The following is a 9,389-nucleotide window of genomic DNA, read 5'->3' as shown; positions in this document are numbered from 1 at the left end:
GCCACAGTAACATCACGACAGGGAGGGGCCGTCAAACTCTGAGGATACCATCACAAGGAGAGGAAGTCACCTGACGAGACTGAGCGCGACTGAGATATTGAGATCTTCGAGCCCTGTCAGCAAACAAGGGTTAATTACTGTACTGACTAGCCTCCCCAGACTAGCCTATTGACTAGCCTCCCAGACTAGCCTCATTGACTAGCCTCCCAGACTAGCCTATTGACTGGCCTCCCTGACTAGCCTCATTGACTAGCCTCACTGACTAGCCTATTGACTAGCCTATTGACTAGCCTCATTGACTAGCCTCACTGACTAGCCTCATTGACTAGCCTCACTGACTAGCCTATTGACTAGCCTATTGACTAGCCTCATTGACTAGCCTCACTGACTAGCCTATTGACTAGCCTCCCAGACTAGCCTATTGACTAGCCTCCCTGACTAGCCTATTGACTAGCCTCCCAGACTAGCTCATTGACTAGCCTCACTGACTAGCCTCCCTGACTAGCCTCATTGACTAGCCTCCCAGACTAGCCTATTGACTAGCCTCCCTGACTAGCCTCATTGACTAGCCTCACTGACTAGCCTATTGACTAGCCTATTGACTAGCCTCATTGACTAGCCTCACTGACTAGCCTCATTGACTAGCCTCACTGACTAGCCTATTGACTAGCCTCATTGACTAGCCTCCCAGACTAGCCTATTGACTAGCCTCCCGGACTAGCCTCACTGACTAGATTCCCCAGACTAGCCTCATTGACTAGCCTCCCGGACTAGCCTCACTGACTGACCTCCCTGACTAGCCTCCCTGACCTCTAGCTCCCTGACCTCTAGCTCCCTGTTTACTTGCTCCACCTAGAATTTCAAACAAGCTCTTCCTGTGGTGTGTGGAGGCAACCCTCCTCTGACATCTCTGTGGTCGGCAGACTCGTGCCATCGGACCAGAGGCAGCCCCCGGTCAGCTGATCTCCCTTTAGTCACCGCGAAACACACGGCATAGTGCTGGAAGGGAGGTAATTATATTATATATGATATTTCCCTACTGAGCCAAAAAAAAAACCACCAAACAAACAAACCTGAAACGAAGTAAAAACAATGTCATTACAAGAAAAACAGTTTTTGTACAAAGAACATCCCTCTGTTGTTTTCTTTCTCTAGTCCCTACTTGCTGTGTTATACTTTCTTCTTTCATTCTTTCGTTTTTCTTCATTTCTCTCTGTGAAAGTCTTTACATGTTTTCGTCATATTTCTAAATATTAGTGATCACTGGCAGGAGCAAACAGAGCTTATGAATAGATATTGAAGTGGCACATATAGAAATAGTAACGGAGCAATTAAATATACATTAACTCAGGGCTTCTGCTAAGGCTAAATTCTTTGGGGTCCCAGGGACCTCTTCTTCAGATTTTTATGGGGTTTCTGTTCTTCGCCCAAATGTGAAGGGGACCCCATTGACGAAAATTGAAGGGGTCCTCCGAACTTTTAATGCGTACTGTACGCAGTTTTTTTGCGTAAGCAGAAGCCCTGTCATTAACGTAACACATAGAGATTTATGTAGCTCATATAGAGATATGTAAATATAGCACAGATAAAGATATTTATGTAGCTCATATAGAGATGTCAATGTAGCACACGTAGAAGTATTTATGTAGCTCATATAGAGATATGTAAATGTAGCACAGATAAAGATATTTATGTAGCTCATATAGAGATATGTAAATGTAGCACAGATAAAGATATTTATGTAGCTCATATAGAGATATGTAAATGTAGCACAGATAAAGATATTTATGTAGCTCATATAGAGATATGTAAATATAGCACAGATAAAGATATTTATGTAGCTCATATAGAGATGTCAATGTAGCACACGTAGAAGTATTTATGTAGCTCATATAGAGATATGTAAATGTAGCACAGATACAGATATTTATGTAGCCCGTATAAAGATATCAAGTTGTAAAGACACAGGCACAGATACAATCTCATGTTGACTAGTGACAGATGAGTGGTCCTCAATGTCCAAATGAAGGAAATGTCGAAGGCGATGAAATTTTCACTTTTTGTTGCCTTTTTCTGTCCTTGGAAACTACTTATGGGGGATGGGGTAGGGAGGTAAAAGGTTGGTCCCATCACGGGAACAAGTGTGGTGTGAACAGTGGACAGCTGGCTGTACCTCCGGCCTGATAGCCACTGCCCTGACCTCATCCTGTACACGTCACGTGATCACACATACACTCGTGTACTCCTGGATGTAGTCGTGGAAGTCAGTGCACCCAGTGATAGACATCAGCAGATCCACCCAGGACCTGACCCCAGCCGGTGTGTCCTACAATCACCGACCAACCAACATCCGGGGACCGTCATGCTGCCATCAAGGAGCGAGATGCAGGACGGGTACACCAGACCTGTCTCCCACCTAAACAAGCAGGACTGTACACTGTCACCCTGTGGCACTCCACATGGAAGACATTGTTTCGTGCAGGTGTACAACAGTGTCCCGCGCTGAAGATCCGGAGAAAGCAACAACGAGAGATAATTATCATGATCACACACGCTGGTGGAACCTCGATGATCACTCAGTGACCCAACATGTTGTCTTCCCCACCCCGATAATTGTGTGCTTGGGTAGACTTCTGTCTCTTTATCACACGTGTCTGTGTCTCTGATTCTCTCCCCATTGAAACAGAGTAAAACCACGCTGGATAAGATAAGACACACTCGCCTCCATTGTTTGTAAGGAGCTAGTAAACACTTCCTGTAGACCAGCGGTTCTCAACCTTTTACTTGTGACGCCCCCCTGACGAACACCGGTACGTCCGCGACCTCCTTAGCCAGCTAGGTCGGTGGAGAAGGGGGGGGAGCATTAGCTAACCTCGAACGCCACGTCGAGGAAATCAACAACGGAAGAACAAAGTTCGTATCTGCAAGAAGTATAACTGTTAATGAAATTTTACTAAAGCAAATTCTGTGGTGCTAATAAATATTATTTTATTGGACACTCACTTTGATTAATGAGAAGGTTGAGCCTGCTTGCTGTTGCATAGAGAAGCGAACCTGTGTGCGATGTTCGTACCCACTGCTATTCGCAGCTCAGCCTCTGCGTCCACACGATTTCTGTATTGAGACTTCAGTGCTGCCAATGATGAACATCCTTGCTCACACATATACGAAGTTGAAAATGGCAGAAGAACTTTCATTGCTTTCTCAGAAAGGAGAGGATATTCACTGTTGATGCTAATCCAGAATGTTGGCACTGGTGTTGTTGGAAGACCATTTTCAGGGATTGGTCACTCGAAAGGTCGATGAGCTGCTCTTCTTCTTGCGTGGACAACCCGCTTGTGCTAGGATCAGCCAGAAATGGATTACGAATCCAATCGTATTTAGTCACACCAATTTCAGCGAAGTAATGCTGAAACCTTTCTTGCAGTCCGTTTAGATGGGCAATAATTACATTCTTCACCTGATCAAGATTCAAGTTGTCAGCCTTGCACTTACACAAGCACGGAAACATATCAACAATATTTTCTTGGCATATCTTTTGCCTCCACAACGAAATTTTTCGGACGAAAGCATTCATCTTGTCAGTTGTTTGTAATATGGTGGTGTCCTTCCCTTGCATAGAAGTATTCACAACGTTCAGCTTCTCAAATATGTCCGATAAATATGCCATTAGCAGCAGCCATCGGTCGTTCTTAAGCAGGTCAGCCTTGTTGAAAGAGTTCTCCTTCAGAAACACCCACAATTCTTCCCGCAATTCAAAGACTCTTGCGAGAGCTTTTCCACGCGACAACCACCTTGATTCGCAGTAATAGAGCAAGGTGTCATAGTCGGCTCCCATGTCTTGACATATCAGAGAAAAACAGGCGAGACCTGCAGAACTGTTCTTTACAAAGTTCACCATTTTTATGACATCTGTTAGCACTGTGTTCAACTCAACACTCAAATCTTTGGAAGCTAGAACTTCACGGTGGATCATGCAGTGAGTCCAAACTACGTCTGGAGCAACCTTTTTAATAAGAGATTGCAACCCTTGTTTCTTTCCAGCCATTGCAGGGCGCCATCTGTGCACAAGCCGACGCAGGAACTCCAGGAAATGCCTTGGTCCTTAAGGAAGTCATCGACAATCCCAAAAATATCTTGGGCTGTTGCTCTGCGTTCAATTTTCTTGCAAAATAAAAAGTCTTCCAGAAGATTATTTTCCCACACGTAACGAATGTCAGCAATCAAATGTGAGTCACCTGCAGTGTCAGTAGCTTCATCTAACTGCAAAGCAAAATTTTGGCTTTTTATACAACTGATCAACTGATCAGACACGTCTTCAGATATCTCAGTTATTCTTCGGCGAACTGTGTCATTTGACAAAGGAATGGCTTGCAGTTGCGTAGCAGCATCTTCTCCTATCATGGTCCGTACAATGTCCATTGCTGCAGGCAATATTAATGACTCTCCGATCGTATGTGCTTTTTTGTTTTGAGCAATGCGATAGGAAACTTGATACGAAGCCATCAAAGCTTTCTTAGGAATTGATGTATGTGAGACAAATGTTTTTTTGTCTCTTTTGTATTCTTGCAATTTTCGTTCAAAAAATTCGAGAGGTTTGCAAGCTAACTCCACATGCCGAGTTTCCAAATGGCGCCGTAGTTTGTTTGGCTTCATACTCTCTGGAGCTAATATTGCGAGGCAAACAACACACTGTGGCCGTTCTTTACCATCAACAATAATGTTTGTAAAACCAGTTTTCAAGTATTCATTGTCATACTTTCTTACTTTCGTAGCAGGCCTTTCTGGTTTTTCATCGGCTCCAGCACCCAAAACTTGCACATCGCTCGTTTCTTCACTTTTTCTTTTCAAAAAACCACCGCAATCAGTTCCTTTTTGCATCACAAATTTATCCATGGCTATCTTCTTCAGAACAAACACGTGTACTTGCATCCAAAATTTGGATTAAAACTGCTGTCTTTATCCAGTCGCAGCGCATTGTCTGGTCATGGCCTTCTGTCAGGGACCTATAGAGTACTAGGACTGAGCACGTGCGAATGAAAGGGTGTGAATGATGGACGTTTCCTGAATGCCTGCCTTTTAGATGTTTAAAAAAAAAGAGAGGTGTGACTGGAGAGGGAGAGGGGAGTCAGCGATGAGAGATTGGGGAAGAGAGAGGGCAAAAGGCGAGAGGAGGGAGATTGGAGGCTTAATTGTTGAGAGGGGGATTGTGTTTTGAGTTTTGGAAGTGAGAAGTCACTGCATGCCGAGACAGTGTACTTGAATAGGGAGAAGAGATTTGGAGTTTGAGCCCCCGCACCAGGGGGTCGCGCCCCACAGGTTGAGAACCGCTGGTTTACTGTTTTGTAGTCTTGTGTTTAATATTAAGTTAGCTTTCATTTTTGATAAATTGTTTTCAAAATTAAAAATACATAAGTTTCTATGTTAAGTCCCTCATGTTCTTAATGATTATGTAACTTGATTGTTGTTCAGCTCTTGAAGACGTGTTTTACAACATGCCTGTAAGGAGCTTGCGAAAGCGGAGTTCGAATTTTGGAATTTTTTTTTTCATACTGTAAAAGAGGTAGACAGGTGTTAAAAAACAAGCTTCATTTCTTTTAGAGTTATTTTAAACCAGGATGACTTCGATAACTGGTATTTGTCGCTACCACACCCTTGTGTAGCTGGTTGGTCGTTTCCTGCGGAGCAAAGGTCAGCCGACGACCTTAGTGACCTCGAACTCATCTGCGCCAGTCACACGACCGTGACGTACACTTGACGACGGCGTTTCCCAGCAACGACAGCAACCTTGGGAAGTCGCCAACCACGCCAAGTCACGTGACCAGGAGAGTATGCTGGTATTACCGGGGTAATTATTCGTCGTGTGTACCACAAGTTCTCATCGAGGAATATAAATGTTATCTATGTAGACTAGAAAGTGGGTCTGAAGTAAAACGGATTATTTCAACGTCCTCAACACTCGAGAGGAATAATCGTTGGATTAAAACTCATAAATGATGATGATTGATGATGATTGATGATTGATGATTGATGATGATGATGTGGGGTTTTATAACTCGCAAATTCCGTATCATAGAGATACGCTCAGTGCGCCGGGGTGCTCAGCAGCATGAAGAATTACAGAACAGGCCCAGAGACAAACTATCCACAGAGTCTGTAAGTCCACGAGGCTCACTGGTGCCAGAGTTTGGTGTGAACACTTGCACGAAGTCTGAACGGAAATTAGCAAGTCTACATGCTCGAACGATCCTCCCACCACGGACTCCACACACGGTCTACTTCTTAATTAGTCCAAGTTTTCTGCAATACGACAGCAAGTTAACATCCAATACAGTCACATTGTCGGCAAGGTCTTTTAACACAGAAGCAGAGTAGTGCAATTGACTCATTCACAAAAGATGAAAATGAGCATATCGCAGTGTGTCGACAAAGCACAATCTCAGTTCGTCCAACCACTCAATACTGTTGCTGTCCCACAGGAAAATACTGTTGTTAAACACTACTCAGGGAGAAGTCCTGACACTACCATCGCTCACAATACAAGTACACCATAGTCCTAACGGAAAGCCTCTGAACATCAGATCAGGGAAAACCTCTAATTCTCCTGTGCCACTGTCAATGAGTAGAGTAAAGCCATTCAACTTCAAGAACCAGTTTTCACCAAAGTTCATAAAAGTACTCCAATAAAATTCACATCAGCAGTTGAAGAATCAAAAGGAAAGTTCACACCAAAATTTATACAGTATTCTGATGGCTGAAAAGGACCTAAATTGTTAGAGACAATCTGCTGCTTCCAAGCGCATGAACACCACTCACAAACACAGGTCCACAAATCAGAAAATGGAAAAATGCAATGCTCAGCAGTACTGGATAAGTAACAATGGTTTGTGGGCACAGGTAATCCAGACGATAAGTAACAATGGTTTGTGGGCACAGGTAATCCAGACGATAAGTAAAACTTGTTTCTATAAGTGCTAACAGCGACTGGCTACAGCTAGTGGGGGAATGAGTTGTGTTGTCTGTTAAATGACTTGGTCCGGTACAACAACTAACATGGACCTGGACAGGCGGAGGCAATCTCCGAGTTCTTTGTGCAACGGTCCGTCGTGAATGTGTTTGAAGAAAGTGTTGCGATATTCACTGATATGTCCTTCGAAATATCCTGAATTGTATAATGTGATATATTTATTTTACAATGTTTAGTAAGTTTTACTGTGGTTACAGCTAGATAAAAACATGAGGTGATAATGAAGATTTCTTGAAATTACATGCAACTCGAAACATTTCTGCCACATGCTTTTCGATATTTTAACAGGTATTCACTTATGTGACTTCTCTGTCAGAATTAATCCAACATAGTTACTGCACCTTAGAACCAGTTTCCTGATTGACGAGGCTGACAGCCTTCTCGATTTGTTGTGGAGTGCCCCGGATGATGATAATCTTCATGTCCGTTACAGGTTGATTCTGATGGAACTGTACTTCAGAAGCACGTGACTGCTTTTTGACTTCTTGAAGGGGGCATGTGTTTCCTCGAACATAAACAAACACATTATTTACAAACTGTAATGTTTTTACTTTTTGTGTTCATATGACAGAAAGACAAGGGAGAGGTAGATACTGTACTGTGTATAAAAGTTATGGCACGCTCTGTTTCTTCTGTCTAAAACATTTTGACTGATGTGCTCAGATAAAGCTGGTATAGACTGTTTATTTAGACATGTAATTTACCATTCACTGTAAGAAGTGTTGATTGAATGTGTTTACAGGACATAAAATCCCACCTATTTATGAAGTAAACCTGTCTGCCTACTTGAGAAAGAAAAAATTAGTTGCTTTTCTAAGAATTACAAGCCTGCTGTATCTTTAAATACAGATAACGTTTTATTATAACCGAGTGGTGGGAGTTGTGGAGTGACATCAATAGTCCAACACTCAAACAAAGGCAGGAACAGTCAGCAGGCGTGCGACCCTTTACTACACAGGCCAGTACAATGTCTACGTCACATTGCCAGAGGCTCTAGATGTCTAGAAGCTGTCCCTACTATCACGTCTGTGCTCTCTCCCTGCTCCGCCGACGTCTGTTCCGTCCTTTCATCTCTGCTCTACCCTTATATACCTCTCGGAAGGGGCAATTAGCCGTTTAACCCTAGCCAGTAACCGCCGAGTACCCTCTCTCGCCATGCCTCAGCAGATCCCGCCAAAAACTAACAAGCGCCGGTCTACCGGCCCTCTACATATATCAGGAAAAAAAACCTCCGACAGCTAAAAGAAATACAACCAACCTACTATTGTCTGTTAGAAGAGCAGCCTCATCATTGGTCACGGCATGGAGATAAACTTTGACCCGGCCACCACCGCCAGAATCTTCTCCACCACCTCCCGCCCCCTTCTTCCGCTTGGCCTGTAGTTGGAGCACACATCAAGTACACCAGTGTACATATCAACTTGTGGAACATGTGAACACTGTGTATAATATGTTGAATGCAATGATGCGATGTGAAGTGTATGTAACAGTATGTGACAGCATGTGACAGTAAGTGACATGATAACGCCCATGGGAATTCTGTATTGTGCAGTCCACTCTACGTGAAAAAGTAATGAGGGCCACAAGAGATGTTCAAATAATTTCAATAATTTTGAAAACAATGCTACATGGTTATTTAAGAATAACACAAACTCTAATTTAAAAGAATCCTTCACATGGCTGGCTACATTTCATCGACATAACCTAACCAAGTTGATGACATTTCAATTATTTCCTGACCAGAAATAAAACAAACAACTGTAAAACTTAGTCCCGTAATCGGTAGCTGTTAGTTTTGTGTTACATCGCGGTACGGGGACTGTTGTGCTTGATCAGATGTATCAACAAGTGCAAATTAACAAAGTGTCAAAACTTGTTTCGATACCTAACATGGTGTCCAGTCACTTAATCCCCAGTCACTTAATCCCCAGACACTACATCCCCAACGCTTCATCCTTAAAATGAAATTTTAACTATGAAAATTATCAAGCCAGCGAAAAATTTAATTGCAATTCAAATAATTATTTTCATATAAACATCACAATAAGTTTTACAATTAAAATACTTTAACTAATGTCGTAGAGGTTCAAATGACGTTGAAGTTAATAGCATGATTTAAATATTATTAATGTATTTCAATATTTATTTTAATCACAGCTTCCGGCGATTGGCCTCCTGGTGGGGAAAACCAGTGAACGAGTGGTCGTTGAGTGGCACATGATGAGTGACACATGATGAGTGATACATGATGAGTGATACATGATGAACCACCAAATCACCAAACGGCAGATTTGTCAAATGATAAGAAACAGTTATGATCTTCAGTATACAGGAGGTGGTATATATACAGTATATATTGAGT

The sequence above is a fragment of the Pomacea canaliculata genome, linkage group LG11 (assembly GCF_003073045.1).
Source record: "Pomacea canaliculata isolate SZHN2017 linkage group LG11, ASM307304v1, whole genome shotgun sequence".
Taxonomy (NCBI): domain Eukaryota; kingdom Metazoa; phylum Mollusca; class Gastropoda; order Architaenioglossa; family Ampullariidae; genus Pomacea; species Pomacea canaliculata.
This window is presented reverse-complemented; position numbering follows the sequence as displayed.